Genomic DNA, 26,194 nt, shown 5'->3' on the forward strand with positions numbered 1-26,194 from the left:
GATGAGGCCCTCAAATGTGACTTTACACGGAGTGCTGACATTCTTTGGCAGTGCATGACAAACCTAACATGTACTGGACTCACTGGTTCCTGCTCCTGCACAACATAAATCAAAGAGTGGAGATTAGTTAAAACATGCAGCTCCTCCTGTTTCAGGTTAAAATTCTTAAAAGCATGAGCTGGAGGCAGGCAAATGACTGAGATACTTTATGATCAGCGGGTAAAATCTTCAATCATCCGACATAGGACCCTATCCAGAATTGTGCCATCACAGTTGTCTTGGGGTTTCTAAATGGCAGGTTTCCCACAGATTCTTAAACTGTCTCAAAAGGCATTCATTAATCTAAAAATAAGGCCTTAAAAAGTCTTAAAATGTTAAATCAGTCTTGTATATCGACCGGATGGTACATTTATTTAATATGAAATGTCCCTCTAATGTTATGTATAGCTCCCAAAGTTGTTTAGCTGTTGATGTATGAGTTTTTGGTGTTTCTTTCTTTCTTCTTCTTTTTTTTTTTTTTTGAATGTAACAATTATTGAGGTCAAAATGATGTGAATTAGATTGTAAGTGGGACACCACAGTTTCACGCGCTATTGCAGACTTTGGTCACAAGGTGGCACCATTGAGTAAGATTTTGGTTACTCGGCCTGATGCATGACGGTCATTTTGTCTGTTTACGTGCGAATGACCCGGAGAGTTGCAGAGTGGACGGTGCGGTTTTCCGTCGTGTGAAGTAGTAGGTAAATATACAGATATCTTGTAAAATAATCCTGCACACGTACTTAAAAGTCGTTGCCTGTTGATATTTTAACAAGATGGTTTAATTTTGGCACTACTGGAGTTCATGTTGTGGAGTTTCTGGCGCCCGTTGTCGAGCTACGGTGTTCTCTATTGTCTGGTAATGTTAGCATGCATATCGCTACACCGTGCTATTGTACTTCATAACTAAAGAAACTCTGTATGTTTTACATTGATTTTTACTTTTGTTTGAAGGTAAATGACAGTGTGTTGAGTTGTGCAATCTCCGGGGAGTTCCACGTGTAATTGGTGAAACCTGTTGGAATGTAAGTGTTTACAGTAAGTGCGCATTTTAGATCGCTACGTCATTTTGTGAGCTTGTGATTGTTAAAAATGTATTTAACAGGGAATGTTTTGTGTTTCTGTCTATAGCCAAAGCCCACTGCCGTATTTATTTTATTGTTATTGTTTTTTTAATTTTGATTCCTTTTGAGGTAGAACCTGCCACAAGCTGTGAAGAATAGCTGAACTTGTTCTTTTAAGATTTCATAGCTCATACACTCTGTTGAAGTGAGCAGTTAAAACTGTGGTTCACAATAAATTTAAGGCTGCAAGAACCCTGAAACAATTGTGTCCTGTGTGGCATCCAATTCCACGGGCTACATATGTTTTGTAAAGTTTATGGAATGTCCTTGTCTCACATTACCCCAGATCAGGAGAGCAAATATAGGCCTGCAATCATGGAAGTACCCTGAATGACGGTGAGCAGCAAAACACCAGAACTGTATCTAGTCTCCCCCAACAAAAGAAGAAAAAGAGGGCCTATACATATTTTGTTTCTGGTGGGATGCACAGAACAGAGGCCTCCACTACAAAGCCAGTTCAACTTATCCAGGTTATTTTTTCGTTCTCTGGCTTCACTAAACCTAACAACCGCTGTCTAACTAAGCGGTCATACGCTGCCGCTTATCAACTTTTTAAATCAACCCAGGATTTGCCGAGTGCTCTCATTGAAAAAGGCAGAGTTGTTAATTATAAGCAATGTTATCAGAACCGTAATAAAGTACTTAATATGATATGAGAAATACTGACACCTGGGGGTTAATACTAGCAATGATGACATTTAAATGATGTTTAACAAGGTGAAATGTAAACAATATGATCACATGACTAGAATAAAAAAGAAACACTAGAAATAATTTCCAGTCAATAAAGTCAAGCTGAGGATTTGTTTGCTTTACTTACTGAATGAGCGTTTTGCTCTTTAGTCTGATGGTGATTTATGATTTATTTACTTACTGAAACAATCATTGATAATCATGGGAAGTATCCAACAGTTTGTGGATAAAAGCATCTTTGTTAAGTCAAAAGGAAGATATAATAGTATTTAGTGTGATAAACTCTCTCTCTCTCTCTGTTTGTTAGAATCTCTTGTGGACATATGGAAAGACTGGAACAGCAAAAGAATTCCGCTGAGCTATAAAAATATCTATAATTTTTTAAAATTTTATTTATAAACTCATTCTCCACATTGGGATCCTGTTGGAATAATGACTGAGTTTTCCAGTGATCTGATTGGTCAGTAGTTTGGCTGTTGACAGGTTTTGATCCAATCCTTTGAAGGTTAACCTGCCTAAAGCAGGGCAATCGAGTTGTCAACATTAGTGGATGGGGTCTCTGAGGGGCGTTCCCCATAGCATGGTGGTAATTCCTTTGTGTCCAATAGTGGGAAATGTGTGTTTCTGTTCCTGGATGCAGTAGAAGTGAGGGAGTAGTTTTTCTCATCTCTGATTGTGTTGATATTTGTTGAGAATGAGAGTTGGCAGTGGAAATGCTGTGTCAGACCAACAGACCAAATTGGAACTGAGGAAAACAAGCTTTCATGTGAGGGTGAGTTAAGTTAAGTTGGACGTCCGACGTCTTCTCCAAATAGTCTACGGATGGCTTTGATGTCTTGGGTAACTTGTGTCTATTGCTTATGCTGTTTGAGAGCATTGCTGATGTGCATATTGGCCAGACCCAGCATGCACACTGATACTGCAGTGTGTTCTCATGGGAAGAGCACAGGAGGCTTACTCACATCTAAGTGAGGTTTAAAGCAAGAAATATTCATCTGTGAAGTCGGCTGTGCTTAAGGCCAGTGAGTTGGTTCCAGAAGCCTACTGGTTATGGTTCAGGACCTGGGAAAAAGGTGAAAAACTGAATCATCTTGAGTTCACACAGGTTCTGACCACTCAATTCACTCATTGGTGTTCTGTCTCAGGTGTGGATGACTTTGAAGGATTATGCGACCTCATTGTGCTTGAGCAGTTTAAAAATTCTGTTCTTTTGCATATGGCAACATATACATTAGTGAACAGAAAGCAGAAAACATGGCTGCAGCAGCAGCTCTAGCTGATGATTATGTGTTAACTCACTGATGCAGTTTTGGAGAGCCCTGTGCTGCTTTTAGTGTCATTAACAGCGGTGTGAGTCTTTTGGCAGACATGAAAAAACTTTTCCAGGTGAGAGTAAAGGTAGTCCATGTGATCCAGAATAAAAGTTTGTAATTACCATAACAAACAGGGGCACTGGAAGGCAGATTGTCACTTATTGTGGACTGAACAGAACTGGGCAGAATAGTAGAGTTGGACTTATTAGTGGATAGGGAGTGCACCAGCAGGTCAGCCACTACACCACTAAGAGGGGCCCAAACCATCAAGAAGGGTTTCTTCCCTCCACCTCTCAGATCATTGCCCTCTCTATCTGACCTTAAAAATGACTTATAGAAAGAAGGACACTTACACACTGGAAATTAAATCCTAGTGTATTGACTAAAAGCAGGACAGAACAGTTTGGAAGAGAAATTCAGGAATACTTAGAATATAATGATAATGGAGAGGTCTTTCCAGCCATACTCTGGGATGCCTGCAAAGCAGTAATGAGAGGGACAGTGATTGCAGTGACGTCCTTTCTCAAGAAGCAAAGAGAGGAAAACATCAAAACCCTCCAGACTGAACTCAAAAACCTAGAATCTGAACATATAGAATCAACAGTCCCAAAGGTTAAAATAGAAATAAAAAATAAAAAAACAAAAAACAAATTGAAGAGTTATACACACAAGAAATTCAAAAGAAATTGCTATTCACTAAACAAAAATACTATGAAAGGGGCAGTAAATATTCAAAAATATTAGCATACAAACTAAGAAAACAACAGGCAGAAAATGCAATAAACAAGATAAGAGACCCTAAAACCCAAAATATTTACCCTCATATTAAGGAAATTAAAAATTGTTTTAAAGAGTACTATGAAAAATTATATTCACAACCTCAAATAAATACTGATCATAAAATAGAGACATTATTCAAATCCTTAAACTTACCAAAACTCACAGAGGAAGAAAATAAAATATTTGTCTCACCAATAACAAAAGAAGCTATTACCAGACTGAAAGCTAATAAATTCCCAGGCACAGATAGATTTAGCTCGGAGTGGTTTAAGAGTCTGAAAGAGGCTTTGACACCTATTTATTAAAAACATTACTCTTGGTTTTGACTAAGGGGGAAACCCCAGCATCATGGAAAGTCGCAATTATATCAGTCATACCTAAGGGAAGCAAGGACAAACTAGACTGTGTAAATTATAGACCAATCAGTGTGCTTATTTTGGACTATAAATTATTTACTTATTACAAAAAGACTTGAGAAAATCTTATGCTCTGATGCAGCTGCGCCTCTCTGTCTGCAGTCACTACTCTGTCTCCAGCATTGTCCCACCCACAGCACCATCTCATTGGTCGCAGAGCCATGGCATGGGTAACAGCCAATCAGCAGTGAAAGCTGTGCATGCACAATGCTCTCTCACACGTGGCGGAGAGGAGAAAAAGTTTGAACTTAAAACAAAGATAAGCGATAAAATAACATTTCAATTCTATTGAAATTTTGGAAAACTTTATTTACTGTAGAAAATTTTAGGGAGCTATTTATTTGTTTAAGTTTTCATTAAATTTTTTGTTAGAATTTTAAAACAAAGATGTCTATTGTCTAAGATAAAAAAACCTTTAAGATGTTGCAAATCTGAAAAGCTGTTTGATAAACATATGCTTAGAGGCATTTAAATGAAGTTAAGTGTTTGTATTATTCAAAATTTTGACACCAGTTTTCACTTTTACTGCAAATGAATATCGGCTCCAAATATCGGTTATCGGCCTCCTTGACTACTAATAATCAGTATCGGCCCTGAAAAAAAACATATCAGTCTATCTCTAATTAAGACACTAAAAGCCTTTTGTGATAAACCATCAGCTAGGTTAAAAATCAATAAGGAGCTCACAGACTCCTTTCTGCTGGAGAGATTAACAAGACGGGGCCGCCCCCTAAGTCCAATCTTATTTGCAATTTTTACTGAGAGATTGGCACAATAGGCAGAACAGTCAGATCAAAGGTATAAAATGGCAGCAGGTGAACAAAAGCTGGCCCTGTTTGCAGATGATGTGCTTGTTAGCCTTTCAAGCCCAACAGAATCTCTACCAGAGTTGGTGTCTCAGGGTAAATTATACTCTGAGTATAGGTCATACTCAGGGTATAAATTGAATAAGAGAAAAACTCAGGTGCTTAGTATTCACTATAATCCCCCCCAATATCTCTGCTCCAGATACCATCTACAATGGGACAAATATTCCACAGAATATTTGGGAATACTTCTGCCTATGGACATATCAAAACTAGAAGAAATTAAGTACGGCCGCCTCAAAAAAAGAAATTATTGCAGATATCAATAGATAGAACTTAATTCCTTACCTAAATATCACTTCTCGTATAGATTCAGTAAAAATTAATATTTTTACCAAGACTTTTATATTTATTTCACTCGATACCAATTGAGAAACCAAAACAGTATTTTCGAGAATGGGATAGTCCTCTCCAGATTTATATGGGCAGGGAAGAAGCCAATATAAATATAGAAATCTAAAACTCTACAACTACCAAAGGAGAAAGGTGGATTAGCTCTCCCCTGTTTGAGAGATTATTATAGAGCAGTTCAAATTCGGCCATCAGTGGGATGGTGTACACCAAATTATAGATTGAAATGGAAAGAGATAGAAACGGCAATGGGGAACGGATAACCAATTAATAATTTGGTTGGCGATCCCTCATTAACTAATCACCTCTCAGACCCCAACATCCCGTGGATAATTGGCTCACTAACTATATTCAGCCCCCAAAACCTTAAAAGTGATACTCTGGATATTAAGGCAGGAATGGAAGCAGAGGGAGGTCTCACACTTTCACAAGAGGAGTGGGACAGGATCTGCAGACAGCAATGGACAGTGACAAGCTCCCTCTCCTGGAGAGAATTCAGTTGGAAAAATGTGACTGAATTCTTTCGTACTCCAGCGCAAAAGACCAACTATTCAAATCAGACTGCCTATTGGAGGTCATGTGGAAAGACACTGGCAACTCATTTTCATATTTTCTGGAACTGCCCCTCTGTGGCTCCATTCTGGAGAGATATCCATGGGGTCCCGGAAGCCGTTTTTAAAAGGAAAATGTTCTTTAAATTTATAGTCATGTACCTTTGTGATCTAGACAGACTTGAATACACAAAACAGGATAAATACCTATTGAGGGTGTTGATAGTGGGACGCAAAAAGGCTTTGACCAGAAATTGGTTTAAGAAAGACAAACCAACAATTAATGAATGGATTGATATAGTTTAATATAAACACAATGGTGATTCAAACTAAGGAACCAAACTGATATTTTTAAAGATAATTGGTCAATATGTGTGTGTCAACTATAAGACCTGATTTTGTATAAAAGGCAATAGTAAGGTCAAAACCTCTAATTGAAAACTTTTTTCCCTATTTCCAACAGAGAAAAAAGTCTAGACGTGGACTTGTGTGCCCGCGTAAGAACAGGAGTATGAGATGCATAAAAACGAATGTGCTTGTATGTATGTATGTATGTATGCTGCGTGTGTGCTGTCTGTAGTATACTGGGATAAGAAAGAATGTAGGTACATGTGTCTGGATATGTATAATGTACTTATGTTATCTCAGCTGTCTTAGTCTTGGTGTCAAATCCTCCCCATGTTGCGTTATGTGTCCAGTTGGCTCAAGGGTATTGTTTTGTACTAAAAGAAAATGAATAAAAAGTAAATTTTAAAAAAGAAGAAAATGAACGTGATTCTCCCAAGGTTTTTACAGCCTGTCTAGTACTATGTTCAATGGCCAAGGCAAAATCTGAGCCAGTGCCATATACAGATGTGGGAAGTGTCTCTGAACAATTCTCATCACCTCTGTCTGGATTTCCTATGTCCATGTCTCATATCAATTTGATTGCAAAGCAGTGGGCCAATTCCTCCCTAAAAGAGCTGTTTAAGCAGGTTCAGCCTGAAATTGAGGCGCTGGACAGTTTCTTTATTATCTCCTGCTGGTAAGACAGTGGGTGCAGCACAGTGGGAGTTTTTTGGGTGATCCTCTATTTCAGATAATTTTGCCAGTTAATTGCCACCAAGTGGTGTTAATCGTGACCCATGATGAGTCTGGACACTCCAGTGTTAGGAAAACATATGATCAGGTTTTAATACTGTTTTTTGGCAGCTAACTGATAAGCCTAACCAGACATTAAAAACTGTGCTACTGTGTTCTATTCTTGCTTTCAGCCAACCATTTGAGCATTTGATAGTGGACTGTGTGGCCTGTGCCTTGTTTTAACTCTGGTACAACTTAACTTTTTACTGTTATGTGTCAGAGAACCTGCTACCCCACTGCATATCCTTAACTGCTCTTACAGTTCATTTCCATATGCAACATCCACAAAGTTGTTTAGTTTGATCAGGATTCAAATTTCTCTTACTGAACATTTTCTCAGCTGTTTCCAAAATAACCAGAGCTCAGCTTATCATGCACAGAGTCAGGTCACACAGGAGAACTTCCACCCAGCTGTAATTACATTAATTGGTTGGGTGGCAGACATGGTCTCCATGGGGTATCAGGGGTGTGACTGCTCTAATGGAGTCACAGAGAAGTGTGTAGGACTGCAACTCTGTCTCCTGGTTTGAACTCTGGATTGTCAGGCTTTGCCTTCCTAACAAACTCAGATTTCTAGATATGAGAGCTGCTCCATCCAAACTGGGATGAATGTTGTCTCTCCTAATCAGACCAGGTCTCCTCCAGAAACTCTTCCAATTATCTACAAAGCCCACATCGTTTTCTGGACACCACCTCGACAACCAGCGGTTGGGCGACATGTATAGTTGCATGTCATCACTGGTCAGACTGGGCAGGGGACCAGAGGTAACTGTGGTGTCTGACATTGTCTCAGCAAAGTTACACACTGACTCCATTTTGACTTTAGTGAACTCCAACTGGCGTAGTCAGGTGTCATTAGTGCCGACGTGAGTAACAGTTTTACCTCATTTATGCTTATCTTTATTTTTTAGTTGCCCGTTCTGGCGGCAGGAATGCTTTTGACTATGGTCTCTGGTGTCGTTATCTTTACTTTTCACAAAATGAAATCACCAAATAATATAGTTGGCTTCTCAGTGGGTGTGTTGCTAAGTGTGGAGAATCTGATTGAAATATGAGCTAGATGATGATCAACAGTGGGCTTTTGCTTAAAACTCAGCCTCTTCTTAGTCACCCAGCCAGGCTGCTGGGGAACTGCCGGCGTAAGGCTGGTCCACACAGACTACTGGGGGCTGGCTTGCATTAGCTACTGAATTTGCTTCCATGGTGCAGAGCCAGGTCTCTAATTCACTAAGCCTTGCCTCGAACACCGCAAACAACATTGGTCACACAAACCATTTTCACTAAACGAAGCAGAGGAGTAACTTAACATCTGACATGCAGAGCAGGAAAGTGCAGGAGAGGGAGACAGGGCGCGAGAAGCCATGACTAACAGTTAAGCTGCAGTTGCTAGCAGAGGATAGCGTGAATCAGTGTAATAGTAGCAAAAAAGTCACAGCATAAAAGAGCTATGGTTGATTTAACAACTATTGTTACTTAGATTAAGTTGGTGTTTTGACCACAAATGTAGTGCTGGTAAAGGAAAGTTATCTAAGCTGAGACAGACAGCACCACTTTGAAACACTGGCAACTGAAAATGACATAATATGCTTATCACAGCACATCAGCAGCATGATGTGACTTGCTGGGTGTGTTTGAAAATGGTTGACTATAGTGTAGTGGTTCATCTGCCTTCCATAATGGTGTGGAGGTGTTATTTATACCAGGTTAAAATTGTATGTTTGGTTTCATCTATGTAGTTTTCATTACAGATTGTGCAGGTGATGGCTATGTCGCTGGATTGGAGGAAGAGGGAGTATGTGCCTGTTATTGGGTGACTGGATATATTATATGTGCATACGTTCTGTATGTGTTTGTCTAATATTTGGTGCAAAGGCTAACATAACTAACTTGTCTTTGAGGTTTTGGTTTCTTGTAAAGGCTGTGGTCTTGCAAGGGTGGGTATTCTGCCTGTATGTTTTGGAAATTTTAATAAGACAGTGTATTCCAGTTGTTTTATGGGAGAAAGTGGAGACAAATGGGATAAGTTGCAATGGGCTAGTGTTAGTTTGTTGTGTGTGTGTTTCGATATGTCTACCAGCCGGGGCTAGGGTATGTATTGGATACAGACCCTGATTTGGGTAGGAAGTTAAAGGAGGTGAAGTGGGAGATGAAGGTTCTGAGGAATGCCCCTGGCTGGAGAGTGGTGGTGGACTAGTGAGTGTTGTGTGGGAGCGAGAGATGCCATTGTATAGTTCTTAATGGTTCTAAGGTATCTCTTGGAGTAGCCTCTAGGGTGGAGGGCTGTGAAAAGGGTGGAAACTGCTTGTTGAATATCTGTCTGGGGGGAGGAGGTTGTGAAGTGTGTTATGTCATGTGGCCACGCTCCTATAATATGGTCCAGGTAACGGAAGAAGAATGCCAGTTGTAGGTGGCATTTGGCTTCTCACTCTCACTTGCTCATGTATATGTTTGTGTACGATGGCGCATACCTCTGACCCATGGCTGTTCCACTAACCTGGAGGTAATGTTTGCTATTGAAGCAAAAATCATTCTGGGTCACAGTTTGAGTAGTTGCAGGGGTTCTGGATCTGGTGTGGATCTTTTTTTAAGATGCTCTGGATGGTGTTTAGACCAGACCTGTACTACAAAGCAGGATTTGCAGTTAGCAAGGTAACTTCAGGTTTAACTCTGGCTTTTAAGTCTTATGATTAGTCTTTCCATATGTCCACAACAGAGCTTCTAAAAAATGGAGAGAGTTTATAACACTAAATGTTCACATACTATTAATATCTTCATTTTGATTGAACAAAGATGCTTTTATCCATGTACTGTTCAATATTTCCCATGATTATAGATGGACATTTCAGTCAGATCAACCTCAGACATTAACTCTTTCCTCTCCTCTCTGCTTTGGCAGCAGAAACAGTCTGACATAACTGTCACTGTTTACCTGCATCACATATTCAGAGTATCTCAGAATTAATAAATAAAAAAAACACTCACTCAGTAAGTAAAAAGCATTTATGTACTTATTTACAGTAAATCCTAATTTCTGGTGTTTCTATTCTAGTCATGTGATTATATTGTATATTGTAGAACCAAAGCGACATGCAGCTATCAGTGTTACTTCTCATATAATGTTTGGTACCTTACTTATGGTTCTGGCAACGCAGCTTTTAACTAATAAATCTGCCTCTTTCACATGAACGTGCTTGGGAAATCCTGGGTTGACTTAATGAGTTGATAACCAGTGTTGTAAAACTGCTTAGCGAGACTGTGATTGTTAGGTTTAGTGAAGCCTGATAATGAAAAGATATCCTGGGTATGTTGAACTCACTCCATAGTACAGCGTACTGTGTCTTTTCGCAGAGGGTTTGGATGATTGTCCGCATGGGTTTGTAATTGTTAGTGTTGCTGTCTGTTTGCTTCTACTGTGTACTGTTGTCTATCCCTAATAACTATTTTGGAACCTTTATCTGCCAGTTTTATTATTATGTTGGGTTTTATCAGTTGATTTAAGGTCCTGCACTCTCCCTGGTTGTCCAGATTTATAAGGATTTGTATTTTCCCTGGAAGATTTAGGTTTCCCACTGGACAAGTATATGAATGGGATGGGGGTTGATTGATTGCGGCCATGAAAATGACCTGTGAGTTTTATTCTTCTGTGGTACAGGTACAGATCCCTTTGAAGCTCCTTCCGGTCATGTGATTGTGGTTTGTGGATAAATGTTAATACTCTTTGAAGGAATATCCTTTGTGCATCGGTGGGAGCGAATAGTGTAGACAGTCTGAGGATTGTGGATTCTGTGTTGCCTTTGAGGCACGTGCTATATTGTGGCAGTTATGAGGTATATGTGGTTTGTGGTGTGTGCTTGTCTATGCGGAGTTTCCTGGTTTGGCTGTTGGGGGAGGGGGTTAAAGAGCATTGCAAATGTGTCTCCTGAACTTTCTGAATTTTCATTTATTTTTCAGTTCAGAAAAATATAATAGAATAATGTGTAACCCCCCCATTGCCTATTGTCAGAGGCAATAGCCCCTGGTAGAGTCTCCCAAGACAAACTGGTCCTGGGGAAGGGGCCATAATAAGAGCGGTTAAAAACAAAACCCTGATGACACGGAATATTCAAGAGTTGGCCACCTTGCCCGGACAAGGGAAACCGGGGCATCTTTCCGGAGCCAGATCTGTGAGGGGAGCTCGATGGCGAGCATCTGGTGGCCGGGCTTCTGCCCATGGGGCCCAGCTGGGCTCAGCCCAAACAAATTACATGGAGCCGGGTGGCAGGCAAAGGCAGGGCCCCAGGTGTGCTAACGCAGGGTGGCGCAGACTAGCTCTAGGGACATGGAATGTCACCTCTCTGGTGGGGTAGGAGCCTGAGTTGGTTCAGGAGGTGGAGTGAGACCAACTAGATATAGTTGGGCTCACCTTTACACACACCATGGGCTCAGGAACCAAAATCCTGGAGAGGGGCTGGAGTCTCTCCTCCTCCAGAGTCACCCAAGGTGAGAGGCACCGGTGGAAGTGGGGATACTCACAAGCCCCCATCTGAGCGCAAGACTGTGAACGAGAGGGTCAGGTGAGGAGAGAGGCAGAGCTGTCAACTGATCACTACCTGGTGGTGAGTTGGATCAGCTGGTGGGGAAGACTGCCGGACAAACCTGGCAAACCCAAACGAGTAGTGAGGGTGCGCTGGGAATGTCTGACAGAGGCTCCTGTCCAGGAGGTCTTCAATTCTCACCTCTGACAGGAACTAGGAAAAGAGACCATATTTCTCCTGTGCTAGCCTCTCTACATTGGCTCCCAGTCAAATCCAGAGTAGTTTTCAAAATCCTCCTCCTCACTTACAAAGCCCTTAATGGACAGGCTCCATCTTACCTTAAAGATCTCATAGTCCCCTACAATCGCACTAGGACCCTGCACTCCCAGAACGCTGGTTTCCCAGAGTTTCTAAGAGTAGAATGGGAGGCAGAGCCTTCAGTTATCAGGCTCCTCTACTGTGGAACCTTCTCCCAGTTTCGGTCCGGGAGGCAGACACTCTCTGTACCTGTAAGAGTCGGCTTAAAACTTTCCTCTTTGATAAAGCTTATAGTTAGGGTTGGCTCAGGCTTGAACCATCCCTTAGTTATGCTGCATAGGCCTAGACTGCTGGGAGATCTCCCATGATGCGCTGAGCTTCTCTCTCTCTTTCTGTCTCCACACTATGGATTCATATCCCATAAACATGTTATTAACTCTACAAATAAGTAGTATTGTGCTCTTCCGTCTCTCTCTCCTCTTCTGTTTCTTTCTCTGCCTCTGGAGCTGTAGAGTCTGATCTATGATGACAAGTCTCCTGCTGCTCCTACAACTCCACTCAACACTTGCTGCTATAATTAGAAATTACTTATACTGCTATTAGTTGTTTTGCTATGTTAGCAGTTAATACTTTAATTATCATTACTATCATTACTACTGCTGTATTACTGGCATCACCTTACATTTTTATATGGAACCCGTGTTATGCTATGTTCTTCTCTTGCTATTCTCTATTCTCATTCTGAAGCAGCAGGCAGGTACCGGGAGGCCAGAAGGGGGGGGGGGGGACTGCTGACCTGGACTAGGGATGTTGTGGACTGGTGGAAAGAGCACTTTGAGGAACTCCTGAACTCGACCAATATGTCTTCCGTGGAGGAGGCAGAACCCGAAGACTTGGGAAGCCTCGGCCATATCTTTGGCAGAGGTCACTGAGGTAGTTCAGAAGCTGCCCAGCGGCAAGGTGCCAGGTGTGGACGAGATTCACCCTGAGATGCTAAAGGCTCTGACCATTGTGGGGCTGTCATGACTGACACGCCTCTTCAGTGTCGCATGGAGGTCGGGGACAGTACTTGGGTAGTGGCAGACCAGGGTGGTGGTCCCCGTTTTTAAAAAAGACCGGAGAGTGTGCTCCAGTTATTGGGGCCTCCCAGGAAAAACTTACTCCAGGGCACTGGAAAGGAGGCTCAGACGGATTGTCAAACCTCAGATACAGGAGGAACAATGTGGATTTCGTCCTGGCTGCGGAACAGTGGACCAGCTTTTCACTCTTGCAGGATTGCTAAGGGAGTCATGGGAATTTGACCAGCCAGTCTACATGTGTGTTGTAGACTTGGAAAAGGCATATTTATATTTTCATATTTATAAAAGTTTTCCTTTCAATCTAATGTGTCTTTGCTCAAGATCTGAATACAGTTAAGAAAAATCTATCCTTTAAAGCATTGTAAGCTGTGGCAACTGGCCAGTGTTGATATCACCCATAGACCACACGATGGCAGACTTGACTGTAATTTACTTTGAATATGATTTGTGCAAGGCAGCCCTGAGTTTAGACAGATGTTATTTGTAACATCAATAACTGAACCAATCTCTTAAACTCATATCTAGTGAAAAGTAGACAGGAGCAAAGAGAAAACAGTGGTGATGTGTACACATCAGCGTGTGAGCGTGCCAATGCTGCCCGCTGCTGCAGTAGTTTAAAACTGGAGGCCTCCCTGTCCCACTCTGTCTGCGTCTCTTGACGATGATTTTCCCCTCTCTGCTCAGGCCAATCAACGACAGGATTGTGTGGCTGTGTCAGCACTGCTGAGAGCTCCCCTCCAAAGCGACAGTTGACCAGTGCTGCTTGTCAGCCTTCATTGTGTCTGAGTGAGTGTGTGTATTTTTCACCCATCCTTTATTTAATCATGTAGCCTTACTGAGATCAAGATCTCAGAAAACATTCATTAAACTGTCAAAGAAAATGATCACCACAGTTCCACAGTGGCAGAGCAACCAACATATTTTATTAGAAGCAACTGCAAGTGTAAAGAAAGTATGATTTAATATTGTTGCTTTACAAATCATTGATAAGACAAAGTGTAATTTCTGTTCAGTCGGTATAGTGCTAGTCCAAATCTGCATGACAACAAACAACTGCCAGTATTTTGGGACTAAAAAAAAGTCACTGAGCAGTGCAACTTTTTAAGGTAGAGGAAAAATAGTGGGCTTTGAGTATTAGAATATGATACTAACTACCAAGCTGCACTAGTAGGCTGTGTGGCAAGATTTGGCCTGATGGCCATTGTCAGTGACACAGTCCACAGTCACAGTGAGGTGCATCCCACAGAGCATTAAAGAAATCTGAGCCAGTAAGTCCATTGTTCAGTATACATAAAAGTTACCAAGGGCCCTATGAGGAAGGTTTTTTCAAACCATTCATGTGTGTGTGCTAAAATTTAACATTACCATAAATTTAAATGACTTGCAATGTTATTAGAAAATGTCATTCAAACCTTTAATAAAATATTTTCAGCTTTTTGTTTTATGTTTTTTTGATAGGCCTATCATCTTTTTTTTTTTTTTTTTTTTTTTTTAAAAAAAAAAGCTTTATTTCCTTTATCATACTTTCTGTATTGTAATGTGTACCATTTTAAGGCTGAGTCCTTGCTGCAGTGGCCACCCTCTCGCCTCTGCATTCCTATCCATCCCACGGCTGTTAATAAAGGCAAAAAGCCCAAAACATAAATCTTAAAAAAAACAAACAAAACTAGCACTTCAGATTTCTCTATTTACCAACTGACAATTAAATTACCTCTCCTATTGCCCTGGTGAGAAAGGAGAATGGCAACCTGAGACTGTGTGGACTACAGACTTAAAACCTGTAAGGAGGAACTCGCTCTGAAAATCTGGAAATCCTCAGTTGACTTAACCAGAGGCCTGTACAACAAAGGGAGTTTAACCTACTCTGGTTCATCTCAGGGTTATCAAGGGATGTTAGGATTGATAAGCCCTGGCTCCCTCAATCTGTGTTAAACGGTACTATGACAGTGGTTAAGATGTCAGGAAATTCAGTCAGTGTTAACTTAATTGGTGTATAAAACAGGCATTCACTGTATCTCTTAGGTGAAGAGCGCACGTTAATTCTGTCTGTTTATGAGGAATTTAAAGAGGTTCAAGCAGTAAAATGTGAAACTGTGGCTGCCAACAAAGCCAGGGAGACTTGTCATATGTTCTCTAGAGTCTTAATTTGTAATATGAGATGTGTGATAATTATTAGGATATTTGGATTACAGTCGATATGTGTTATTAAGTTATTCTGATAAGCCAGTAATCTCTCTTCATAGTACAGACCTCAGTTGATAACCAGCGTCGTATGACCTCTTAGCAAGACTGTGGTTGTTAGGTTTAGTGAAGCCAGGTAACAAAAAATATCCTGGGTATGTTGATCTTGCTTTGTAGTACAGTGTACTGTGTCTTTTCATAGAGGTTTTGGATGATTGTCTGCAGTAAAAGGTTGTGGGGGATGTGGGATTGGTTTGTAATTGTTAGTATTGGTGTCTGTTTGCTTCTAGTGTGTACTGTTGTTTATCCATAATAACTGTTTTGGAGCCTTTATCTGCCAGTTTTATTATTATGTTGGGTTTCATCAGTTGACTTTATTGTGTTGCAAATATTATTGCCTTGATAGAAAACATTAGGGATAGACCGATTATCTGATGCAGCCATGCCTCTCTGTCTGCAGTCACTACGCTGTCTCCAGCATTGTCCCATCCACAGCACCATCTGATTGGTTACACACAGAGCCACGGCAACAGCCAATCAGCAGTGAAAGCTGTGCATGCACAGTGCTCACACACACTGAACAACTCTGCTTTTTGCACCACAATCTGGTGCTGCTCAACTGGGACTACTAATTGATTTGAGACTCACATTTCTGTGCAAATTTAATTTAACTTTGTTTTATTTACTTTATAAAACTTCAGGAAGCTATTTATTTATTTATTTAACATTTCAGTTAACTTTATAAGAGATGCTGCTTATCCTGGGAACTCCCTGCACTTTTTGTTTTTGTTTCAACTTAAAACAAAGATAAGTGAAAGATAAAATAACATTTCAGTTATATTGAAATTTTGGAAAACTTTATTTACTGTAGAAAACTTTAGGGAGCTATTGATTTGTTTAAGTTTTCATTTAAACATGCTGCTGAGCCTGAGAGCTCCCTGCACTTTTTGTTAGAATTTTAAAACAAAGATGTCTATTGTCTAAGATAAAAAAAAACCTTTAACATGTTGCAAAAAAGCTTAATAAACATATGGTTAAAGGCATTTAAACAAAGTTAAGTGTTGGAGTTTGTATTATTCAAAATTTTGACGCCAATATTTTCACTTTTACTGCAAATCAATATCGGCTCCAAATATTGGTTATCGGCCTCCTTGACTACTAATAATCAGTATCGGCCCTGAAAAAATCATATCAGTCTATCACTAGAAAACATACCAATCCATGGTCAGAAGTGACCACTCAGCTCCTCCTTATACTTGTCCTGCCAAGCACTGACAGTTTTCGAGACAGGTTTACTTCTTTTAAGGGCAGACCTGAAGATGGGAATTAGCTGGATGGTGTTATGATTTGAATTTGAAAGGGGAGGTCTGATCTTAGCAGCTTCTCTGGGTAGGCAAACTGTGTCTTTTACTGTGCAATTCCTGCATCAAGAGTCTTTGTTAAAAACACAAATGCCACCTCCCTTCATTTTCCCTGAGTTATTGTTCCTGTCCATGTGAACTAGTGGATCTGGAAAATAATTCTGAAGCCAGTTCTCTGTGTAAATCATGACATATTACTCACTGTATTCATTGCAGACCCTTGTGTTCTGCCGCAGTTCCTCAATCTTGTTCCTCAGAGAGTGAGCATTGCTGAAGAACACTGATGGCTTGTTGCTTATTGCTTGATGTCAAATGCCGCCCCCTCCTGCCTCACTTCTGCAGCTGCTTATCTCCATGCTGTCGTGCCCAGAGGTGGTCCTGGCTAGATTTGCGCCCCGGGCGAACCATCCCTTGCCCCACCCCTTACAAGAAGGTTGCATTGGTTCAATGCACACAAAACGATAATTAAAGGAAAGAGAACCAAGCACAATTTATTAACCAAAAGTGTGAGAGGTGCTGCAAGTGTATAACCCCACCACTGAGAGTACCCCCTTTTTTGTTTGTTCTTCCTGTAGTGGCTGGGAGAGAAGGATGTCGAGCGGCAGGGCCAGCGCAGCGAAGCCAAGGTTGCAGGAGTCCCCTTTTCCCGGAAAGACCAGAGTAGCCCCACTCCCCCTTTGTTTAGAACTGATTAAATGCCCTTTGAGGCACTCAACTCTGGACTTTCATTTTAGGAACATCTGAAGGGTGTTCTAAACATCGTACATACCTCCTTTTATTTGATGTTTTACTGATGTTTTGTTTGTAGCAGTTTTAATAAATTGTTCAAACTGTTCTTGGTGCTTGTCCCTTTCAATGGTGGTAATACTTACAGCTAGTATAAGAAAAATTAACACACTACTGTGACACTAACATTGTTTTATTAAAAATGCAATGTTAAACACAAAACATAACTAATTGTTAGGAGAGACAGAGAAGCTCCTGAAGGGCATGATTTATTCATGTCCTACCATATCCATATGTGTTTTTAATGCAAAGTCAAAGCTCACATGTTGGCTAAACAAACATACAAAAAAAGTGTTTTCTGGTCCTCTAATTTGTCACTTAGCGTACCTTCAGCATCCTGGTAATAGTTTCTCCATAAGGATATAACCATATCCTCAGCAACTCTCTCCATTCTGGAGGCAAATGAATGCTGAAAAGATCATCCATCTGTGCTTGGCTCGTAGCAGAATGGGGCGAGAGCTGTCTGTATGCTTCAGATTTTCTCCATAATACTTAGAGTTTTCAGTCCTTTACAGAACCTGTACAAAACACATTGAATAATTGCATTTATTTTCAGAATTAAAATTGTGTTCCTAATTAACTTGTGCATTGTCAGTTTGTTACTTTGTTGCATATAAAAAATAAAAGATGTTGTGACCTTAGTCTGTGTTGGTCAATGGGTAAAATTCTGATCCCAGTTTGATTAACCTGACTGTAAACAACCAACACTAAATAACTTTGAAATGGACCTTGAACCCTGTGGATGACCTGAAACTTGATATTATCATGTACCACCAGATCCCTGTATCTTTTTGACCACATAGCCTATCATCACACAGACCAGCAGAATGGCTTGTTATGGGGGCAACTTATTTGTCAGAACTTATGAGCAATAAGTCAGACACAAGAGGTCTGCATAATTACACGACACTTGAGAGTTCTCTAACAGTTCATAGTAGTACAGATTTTTTTTTTTCCCACAAGTGATAAATAATAAGAAAAACACACTTTGTTTGTCAACTAGTGATGGATCCAAACTACAACATACAGAATGTGGGAATTCAGCAATCTTGGGCAGTGGTTAGCACTGTTGCCTCACAGCTAGAAGGTTTCCAATTGTTGAGAATTTTGAATTTGAATTAAAATTATGAATAAAAAAGAACTTTTTCATGGTATTTCAATTGATGTTCCTGTAGGTCCTGAGCCATATGATCTCTTCATCACAAAGTATCCTGGAAAGATGACAAAATATACATACACTCAAGAAGCAGAATTCAAGCACACCACCTTTCACATCTGCAATGATCCATTTCTAATAAAGCTGTAATCCAGTCAAAATATAATAAACATGCCCTTTTTATCGTATCAACTCTTAATTCAGTCAGCTAAACCTGAAGGGAAAAAGGGAGAAAAGATATCTAGGTACAGTTCATCTACAACCCAGTTAAAAGAAGAGATAAGGGAGAGGTCATGTGGATCCAAACCAAAGAAGAGCACAGTAATTCACTTCCATCCATGTTCATGTTAAAATTTGTGAATGGTTCACATTGTGTTGTGCTTTTTATTGATCTCAAGTTATGAGTATATCCACTAATAAGATGGAGAAATGAAAGTCAATCACACATTTCACTAAAAGTGACTAAAATGTGAAAATATGAGTTTTAAGGTCCAGTGTGTCACATTTACAGGGGTCTGCTGGCAGAAATGGAATATAATACACAAAACTATGTTTTAATTAGTGAGTAATCACCTAAAACTAATTGTTTTTGTTTGCTTAGAATGAGCAGTTACTATCAACATAAGGAGCGGTCCTCTTCCGTGGAGTCTGCCATGTTGCACTGCCATCAGCAGCAGAGCCACTGCCGTCAGAATATGTGCATTTAAAAAAGCTGATATTTTGGCCTGACTTTCAGATGTTTAGGGTCAACGTCTGTTCATCTATGTTTTTGAAGGCACTTAACAATGCCTTTGGGGAGCTTTTCTTGTTCTTAATGTAGCAACTTGTCAGCCTGTCTCCCCTTCTCCGCTCCCTGTATGTGAGGGGGCTACACTTGTGAAATAAGAGGAGAGGAGATAGCCATAAGTGACAACAAAATGCAATAGACTCTCACGATGAGCTGAAATGAAATGAGTGCACATGAATCAGGAAAACTAACACAAATAAAATATTTTGTTTTCTTGACAGAGTAGCCTAATTTTCATTTTATCACCTGACGGCCACTGTAGACTTTCCAACATACTTAGGGAAGAAGTTCAGAGGATTCAGTTGGCTGCAATTAGCATTCTCACTGCTAGACGCACTAATCCTACACACTGCTCCCTTAAACTAAAATGAAGACATGGTTGACAATGTAATTTGGACTCAAACTAATAAATAATCTGTTGAAGAAGTGACAGCATTTTTTTTTCATCTGTGAATATCTAAATAAGTTCATAACAAAACCAATTCCAATCTAGAACATTGCTTGTAACTTGTTTCTTAACATAACTATAAAACCTTAATGTGTGTGTGTGTGTGTGTGTATGTATGTGCGTGCGTGCATGCATGCATGTTTTAATATGGATGAGTGGAGGGAGAGAGGGGGAGGGGTAACTAACTACTACTACTACTACTTTCTGATGGCTGACAACATTATTGGCCAATTTCTTGACACATCATACACCAAAGAGAGAAAAGGAGAGACAGAGAGAGAGAAAGACAACATGAAATAATCATTAGCTCCCTCCCTTGCACAAGTGAAATATGAAAATATTAATACATATATTCTCTTTCTCCTTTCTGTCTCCATCCTGTGCTTATATTCCTGGGGAGAAAAATTAATAAAGAGCAACAAAAATGCAGGAATGATTAAAAGCTGCTTCTATGCAAGAGAGACAGGCAGAATGATGTGTGGAGAGTCAGAGAGAGAAAGAAATGATGGGACTGGGAGAAAGGAGAGATGGAGGGGCAGGTTGAGAAAGATGGAGCAAAGGGGGAAGTGAGGGAAGAGGCAGATGATGCAGGGAGAAAGTAGCAACTGCCCACCTCTTCATCTCTGTCCTAGTTAATATTCCAGTGGTTGGCTTGGCACCTCCACTTCATTTCTATCTGCAAATATTTACACTGGATAGCCCTGTATCCATGTTTTGATGCATCTAGACACACACGCACACACACTCTTTCTCACAGGCACACACATAGATATCATAACAAACAGACACCGTAACTCCTCATGGCTCTTAGCAGTTTGATAGCAGAAGTCAAAGAGTGCGACATCATAAACTATGCTGACAACTCTTCTTTTGGCTTGAGCTCTAGTTACAGTATTTTCACATTATGGTTCTTAAGACAGGTCAATTGTCTGTTAAATTAGTCTTAGGCTTCTAATGTCTGGATTATATATCTAATGTACTGGATATTTGATATAAAGACAATATTGATATCAACTCAGCTGATAACATTTGTACACTTCTCTTTACCAACATGCAGCTCAGTACAATAGTTTATCTCACAGCCAAACACAATCAAAACACTTCCTATACGTGTCAGGATCACCTGTGGTACCTGTGTCACTAAGAACACAATGGCATGTGAATGACAAGTGAAACATTAGCAGTACAAACACTATCACTAACACTAATAAATGTTAAATTATTGTTGCATCATCAGTTGAGCCGGACCATGGGAGCAGCAGGAGACTCTACAGCTCCGGAGGCAGAACCCTGCAGTAAGAGACAGTAGAAGAGAGAGAGAGAAGCACAGCCTGGGCACTAATGTGCTTGAGGGAAGAAACACAGAGATAGATGCAGTGATATTAAGACGGTTAATAGTAATCTTGTTGGCAGGACATCATGGACAGCATGTAATAACTACTAAGCTTAACTGATGCATTGAGACTGATCTAACCCGTCGAAAGAAAAATGGTAACTTGAAATAGGAATTAGAACAATATGCTAGCCGAAGGTTAAGGCATAAAGATGAGTTTTTAGCTCAATAGGAGAAGGCCCTGCAGCCTGCTGACTTCTTTTTAACTCTGGGCACAGATAGCAGCCCTGCACTCTGAGAACGCAGAGCATGGGAAGGAATATAAGGGTTAAGGAGTTCAGATAAGTATGAGGGGGCTAACCCATTTAAAATTTTAAAAGTCATTAAGAGAACTTTAAAATCTGACCTAACATGAATAGGGAGCCAATGAAGGGAAGCTAGAACTGGAGTAATGTGGTCAAACCTTCTCGACTTGGTTAGAATTCTAGCTGCAGCATTCTAAACCATCTGCAGACTTTTAGTGCTAGCACATGGTAGCCCCGAAAACAAAACATTACGATAATCCAGTCTAGAGGAAACAAAGGTGTGAACTAGAATTTCAGCGTCTGCTATGGAAAGAAAAGACCGAATCTTAGCTATATTGCATAAGTGAAAAAAAGCAGTCTTTGTAATGTCTTTAATGTGCTGATTGAAAGAAAGAGCAGGATCAAAAGTGATGCCAAGATTTTTGGCTGTTGAACTTTGAGAGATCACACAGTTGTCAAGGGATATAGTTACTTGATCGAACTGGTGTCTATATCGTGCCGGGCCAATAGCCAGCATTTCAGTTTTGTCTGAGTTAAGAAGCAGGAAGTTTCGAGACATCCAGCTTTTAACAGAAGACAAGCAGATCTCTAGTTCCCTAATTTGAGAGGCATTGTCCGCCTTTATAGGCACATACAGCTGGGTATCATCAGCGTAACAGTGAAAATTAATTCCATGATGGTGGAAATTTCATAAATATCAGGACTTCAGGAGTGCAAGGGAGTAAGTGCAAAGAAAGAACCACATGGACTTGGAGGAAATTGCTTCTTTTGTGGAGGAGAAAATGGCTGGTAGTGGTAGCATACTATTTAAAGGGATTTCATAATTTCTCAAGAAACAATGGGGTTGGTAGTCAAGATTTTGGATCCAGGAAGAATGAAATTCCAGCAAGCAGGGCGTCTCCAATGTTGATAGCACAATTGCAGAGGCCCCAACTCCTTATGGCACATGGATTCATATGACAAACTAAAGCTGCATGGTATTGCAATAAAAGGCTGAATTGATGTATTATCCTAACATAATATGGATGGAGGCATATACAGTTGCAATTAAAATTATTCAAGCCCCACTGTAAATTAGGTTTATTGGCAAAATGTACAAACTAGCAGCTGTTTGCAATAAACAAATTAAACAAGAACAATTTAAATAGCTCAACACAACTAATATTACAAGTGGTTTCTCCAAATTCAACACAAAATGCCACTTTTAATGACTACTGCAGTCTCAAAATGATTAAACCCCTTCATGACAAGCATCTTTAGTACTTAGTAGAACACCCTTTTACTGTTATGACCTGCTGCAAACCTGATGCATAGCCATACACCAGCTTCTCGCAGCATTCCTGGGGAATCTTAGTCCATTCCTCCTGGGCAAAGGCCTCCAGTTCACTAATATTCTTGGGTTTGCGTGCTGCAACTGCCTTTTTCAAATCCCACCAGAGATTTTCTGAGCCTTGGTGGACTTTGAGGTATGCTTGGGATCATTGTCCTGTTGGAAGGTCCAATGACACCCAAGCTTCAACTTCCTCACAGAGGGCGTAACATTTTCTCCCAGGATTTCCTTATACTTGACTAAATCTGTCTTGTCCTCCACACGCTGCAGGTTTCCAGTGCCAGAAGAAGCACAGCAGCCCCAGAGCATCACTGAGCCACCACCATGCTTCACTGTAGGCAGGGTGTTCTTTTCAACGTATGCTTCATTCTTCATCCCCCGGACATACTGCTGAAACATAGGCCTGAAGACCTTCAAGTTTTGTTTCATCACTTCACAGACTCCCAAAACCTCTTTGGCTTATCTATATAGTTTTAAGCAAATTAGAGCCAACTTTTCTTGTGGTTTTGGGTCAGTAGTGGTGTAGGTCTTGGAGTCTGAGCGTTTACTGGAAACTGAAACCTTGGTGCCTGCTGCCACCAAGTCTTGCAGCAGGTCTTTTGCAGTCAGTCGAGGGTTTTCTTAACAACCTGCCTCCTCAGGACTCTGGTGGCAACTGTTGATAGCTTCCTTTCTTTGTCACATCTAAGTAGTGTAGCCACTGTTCCTTTAACTTTAAACTTGCAAACTATGCTTCCAGTTGTATCTCTAGGAACATTCAGTGCCTTTACTATTTTTTTATATTCTTATCCTTGCTTGTGCAAGGCAATGATCTCTACTTATGTGCTTGAGACCACACCTGATTTTCAAATGTTTTCTTATGAGGAATTCTATTCAGGGAGTTGAATAATTTTGAGACTGCAGTCAAAGTAGGATTTAATGTTGAATTTGTATAAAAATCCTTGTAATATTAGTTTCAACTATTTAAACTGTTCTTGTGTAATTTGTTTATTGCAAACATCTGAAATTTTTTTTTTATTTTGCCAAAAAACCTAAAATGGAATGGAGGTTGAATAATTTTGATTGCAACTCTACCAGTAACAGTGATCCCAAGATAACTGTCAACTACTGCATAATCATGGTGACATGCATTGGAGGCCAATTAACAACAACAACCGGCGCACACTGCACATGTCATCAAAACACTGCACCTGATGTATGTAGCACCACGAGACGGCTGCCCGCTAAGCGTGGCGGAAGATCTGGAGCAGATTCTGGTGCGGACCTGACTGTGCTGCAGCTTCTACAGAGAACTGCTTGTCCTTCATTGGCTAAGATTGAACTCTTTAATACACAATCCCTATCAAACAAGGCATCCTTTATACAGACTCATATCCTTGAAAACGGATTGGATCTCCTGTGCCTTACTGAAACATGGCATGAGCCAGAAATATTTTTGATACTTAATGAATTCTGCCCCCATGGCTACTCTTACCTTGAGAAGGCATGCAGTACTGGCCGTGGTGGTGGTCTTGCTGCAATACATCGCCAGGAGTGGGAGCTATCCACCATTCCCCTACCTGTACTGTTATTATTTGAATGACTAGAATTCAGATGCAACCCTCCTCTGTCGCTAACTTTTCTACTTATCTATCGCCCTCCTAAACCCAACTCAGCTTTCCTCCCAGAATTTCAGGACCTTGTCAGTACTGTACTCTGTACTACCTCTGCCAACATCAAGATAGTTGGAGATCTTAACATACATGTTGACACCCCCTCATGTCAATCTGCAGCCGAGTTCCTCCAACTACTCAATTGCCTAAATCTGCAGCAGCATGTTGATGCCCCAACATGTTCCAGGGGACACACACTTGACCTGGTGATGACAAACTCTGTTCCCATCATGAACTTAGAGGTACATGATCTAGGGTGATCAGACCACAAAGCCATCTTCATGAGGCTGCCTCTCTCCCACTCACCACACTGTAAACTGACGCAGCAAATCCACTTTAGATCCATGAAAAACATTGACCCTGACGGCCTTGATCTAGATCTCCAACACATGTCATCTGGCTCTACTGCTCTCTCCTCAGTTACTGAGACAGTGGACTTTTACAATCAGTCTCTGGAATAACCTACTAGACCACCATGCCCCCATCAGGACCCGTACAGTCACCTTCTCACACCTTTGCCCCTTGGTACACTACTGTGCTACAGAGGATGAAAACAGCTGGACGTGTCCTTGAACGGCACTTCAAGGCTTCAGGACTGACTGTACACAAGCAGGCCTTTAGGGAACATCAAAAGGTCTATGCTAAATCAAGTTGCACAGTCCCAGTTCTATTCCAACATCATCAACAACAACCCTGGCAATTCCAAGCAGATTTTCTCCACCATCAGCCACCTTCTCAAGCCACCAACCATCTCAGATACTACTGAAGAAAAGTGCAATAACGTCATCAACTTCTTCAAGAACAAAATAGTAACCATCCACTCACTCCTCTCCAGTCCCTCTAGCCCCTCAGCCACTCCTACCATTCTCGCTGACCCACTGCCAGGGCCTTCTAGACCTCTCAGCTACCTTTCCTCAGTCACACAGCAGGAGGTTGAGGCCATCATCACAAAAGTGAAACTGTCTTCTTGTGCGTTAGACCCCCTCCCCACAGCCCTGGTGAAGTCCAATTTTGCTGCCATCAGCCCTCTCATCACCCAGGTGATCAATCTTTCTCTTTAAGCTGGTTATGTTCCACCTGCACTTAAAACTGCCACTTCTTAAAAAACACACACTGGATCCAGATATTCTTGCCAATTACAGACCCATTTCAAACCTTTCATTTCTCTCAAAGGTGCTAGAAAAAGTAGTAGCTGCTCAACTCCACAACCATCTCAAACTCAACAGTCTATTCAACATTTCATAACCATTTCAGTCTTGTTTCCGTCAATGCCACAGCACAGAAACTGCACGAGTCAGGGTGACCAATGACCTGTTGATGACAGCTGATGCTGGCTCCACATCCCTTTCTCATTCTTTTGGATCTGTCCACTGCCTTTGACACCATTGACCACAATATTCTACTGCACCATCCTCATACCTCCATTGACCCCTCCAACTGTGCCTACAACTGGTTCTCTTCCTACCTCACTGGGAGAACAGAGTACATTTCCTTGGGAAAAGCCAAATGTGACCAATGTGAGTCTCTAGGACCAACTCTTTTTACCCTATACCTGCTCTCCCTTGGTTGTGTCATCAGCATGCATGGACTGGAATTCCATGCTATGCAGATGACACACAGCTTTATCTAAAAACTGGTTCCATCACTCTAATCACTCTGCACACTCATCATCTGTCACTCTTACCATCTGCCTGGAGGAGATAAAGGCATGGATGAAGCTTAACTTTCCTCAACTAAACAGCTCCAAGA

At 40.8% G+C, this 26,194-nt stretch overlaps 1 long non-coding RNA gene across 1 annotated transcript; it reads left to right on the forward strand.

Moving 5' to 3' along the window:
* The first annotated feature begins 645 nt into the window (after positions 1-645).
* Positions 646-18,011, forward strand: LOC108876792 (uncharacterized). The gene is made up of 4 exons (XR_001960029.2): positions 646-740; positions 994-1,064; positions 13,791-13,892; positions 17,224-18,011. It is a non-coding gene; the product is annotated as an uncharacterized LOC108876792 (long non-coding RNA).
* The last annotated feature ends 8,183 nt before the right edge of the window (positions 18,012-26,194 follow it).

The sequence above is a fragment of the Lates calcarifer genome, unplaced genomic scaffold (assembly GCF_001640805.2).
Source record: "Lates calcarifer isolate ASB-BC8 unplaced genomic scaffold, TLL_Latcal_v3 _unitig_5784_quiver_486, whole genome shotgun sequence".
Classification (NCBI taxonomy): domain Eukaryota; kingdom Metazoa; phylum Chordata; class Actinopteri; family Centropomidae; genus Lates; species Lates calcarifer.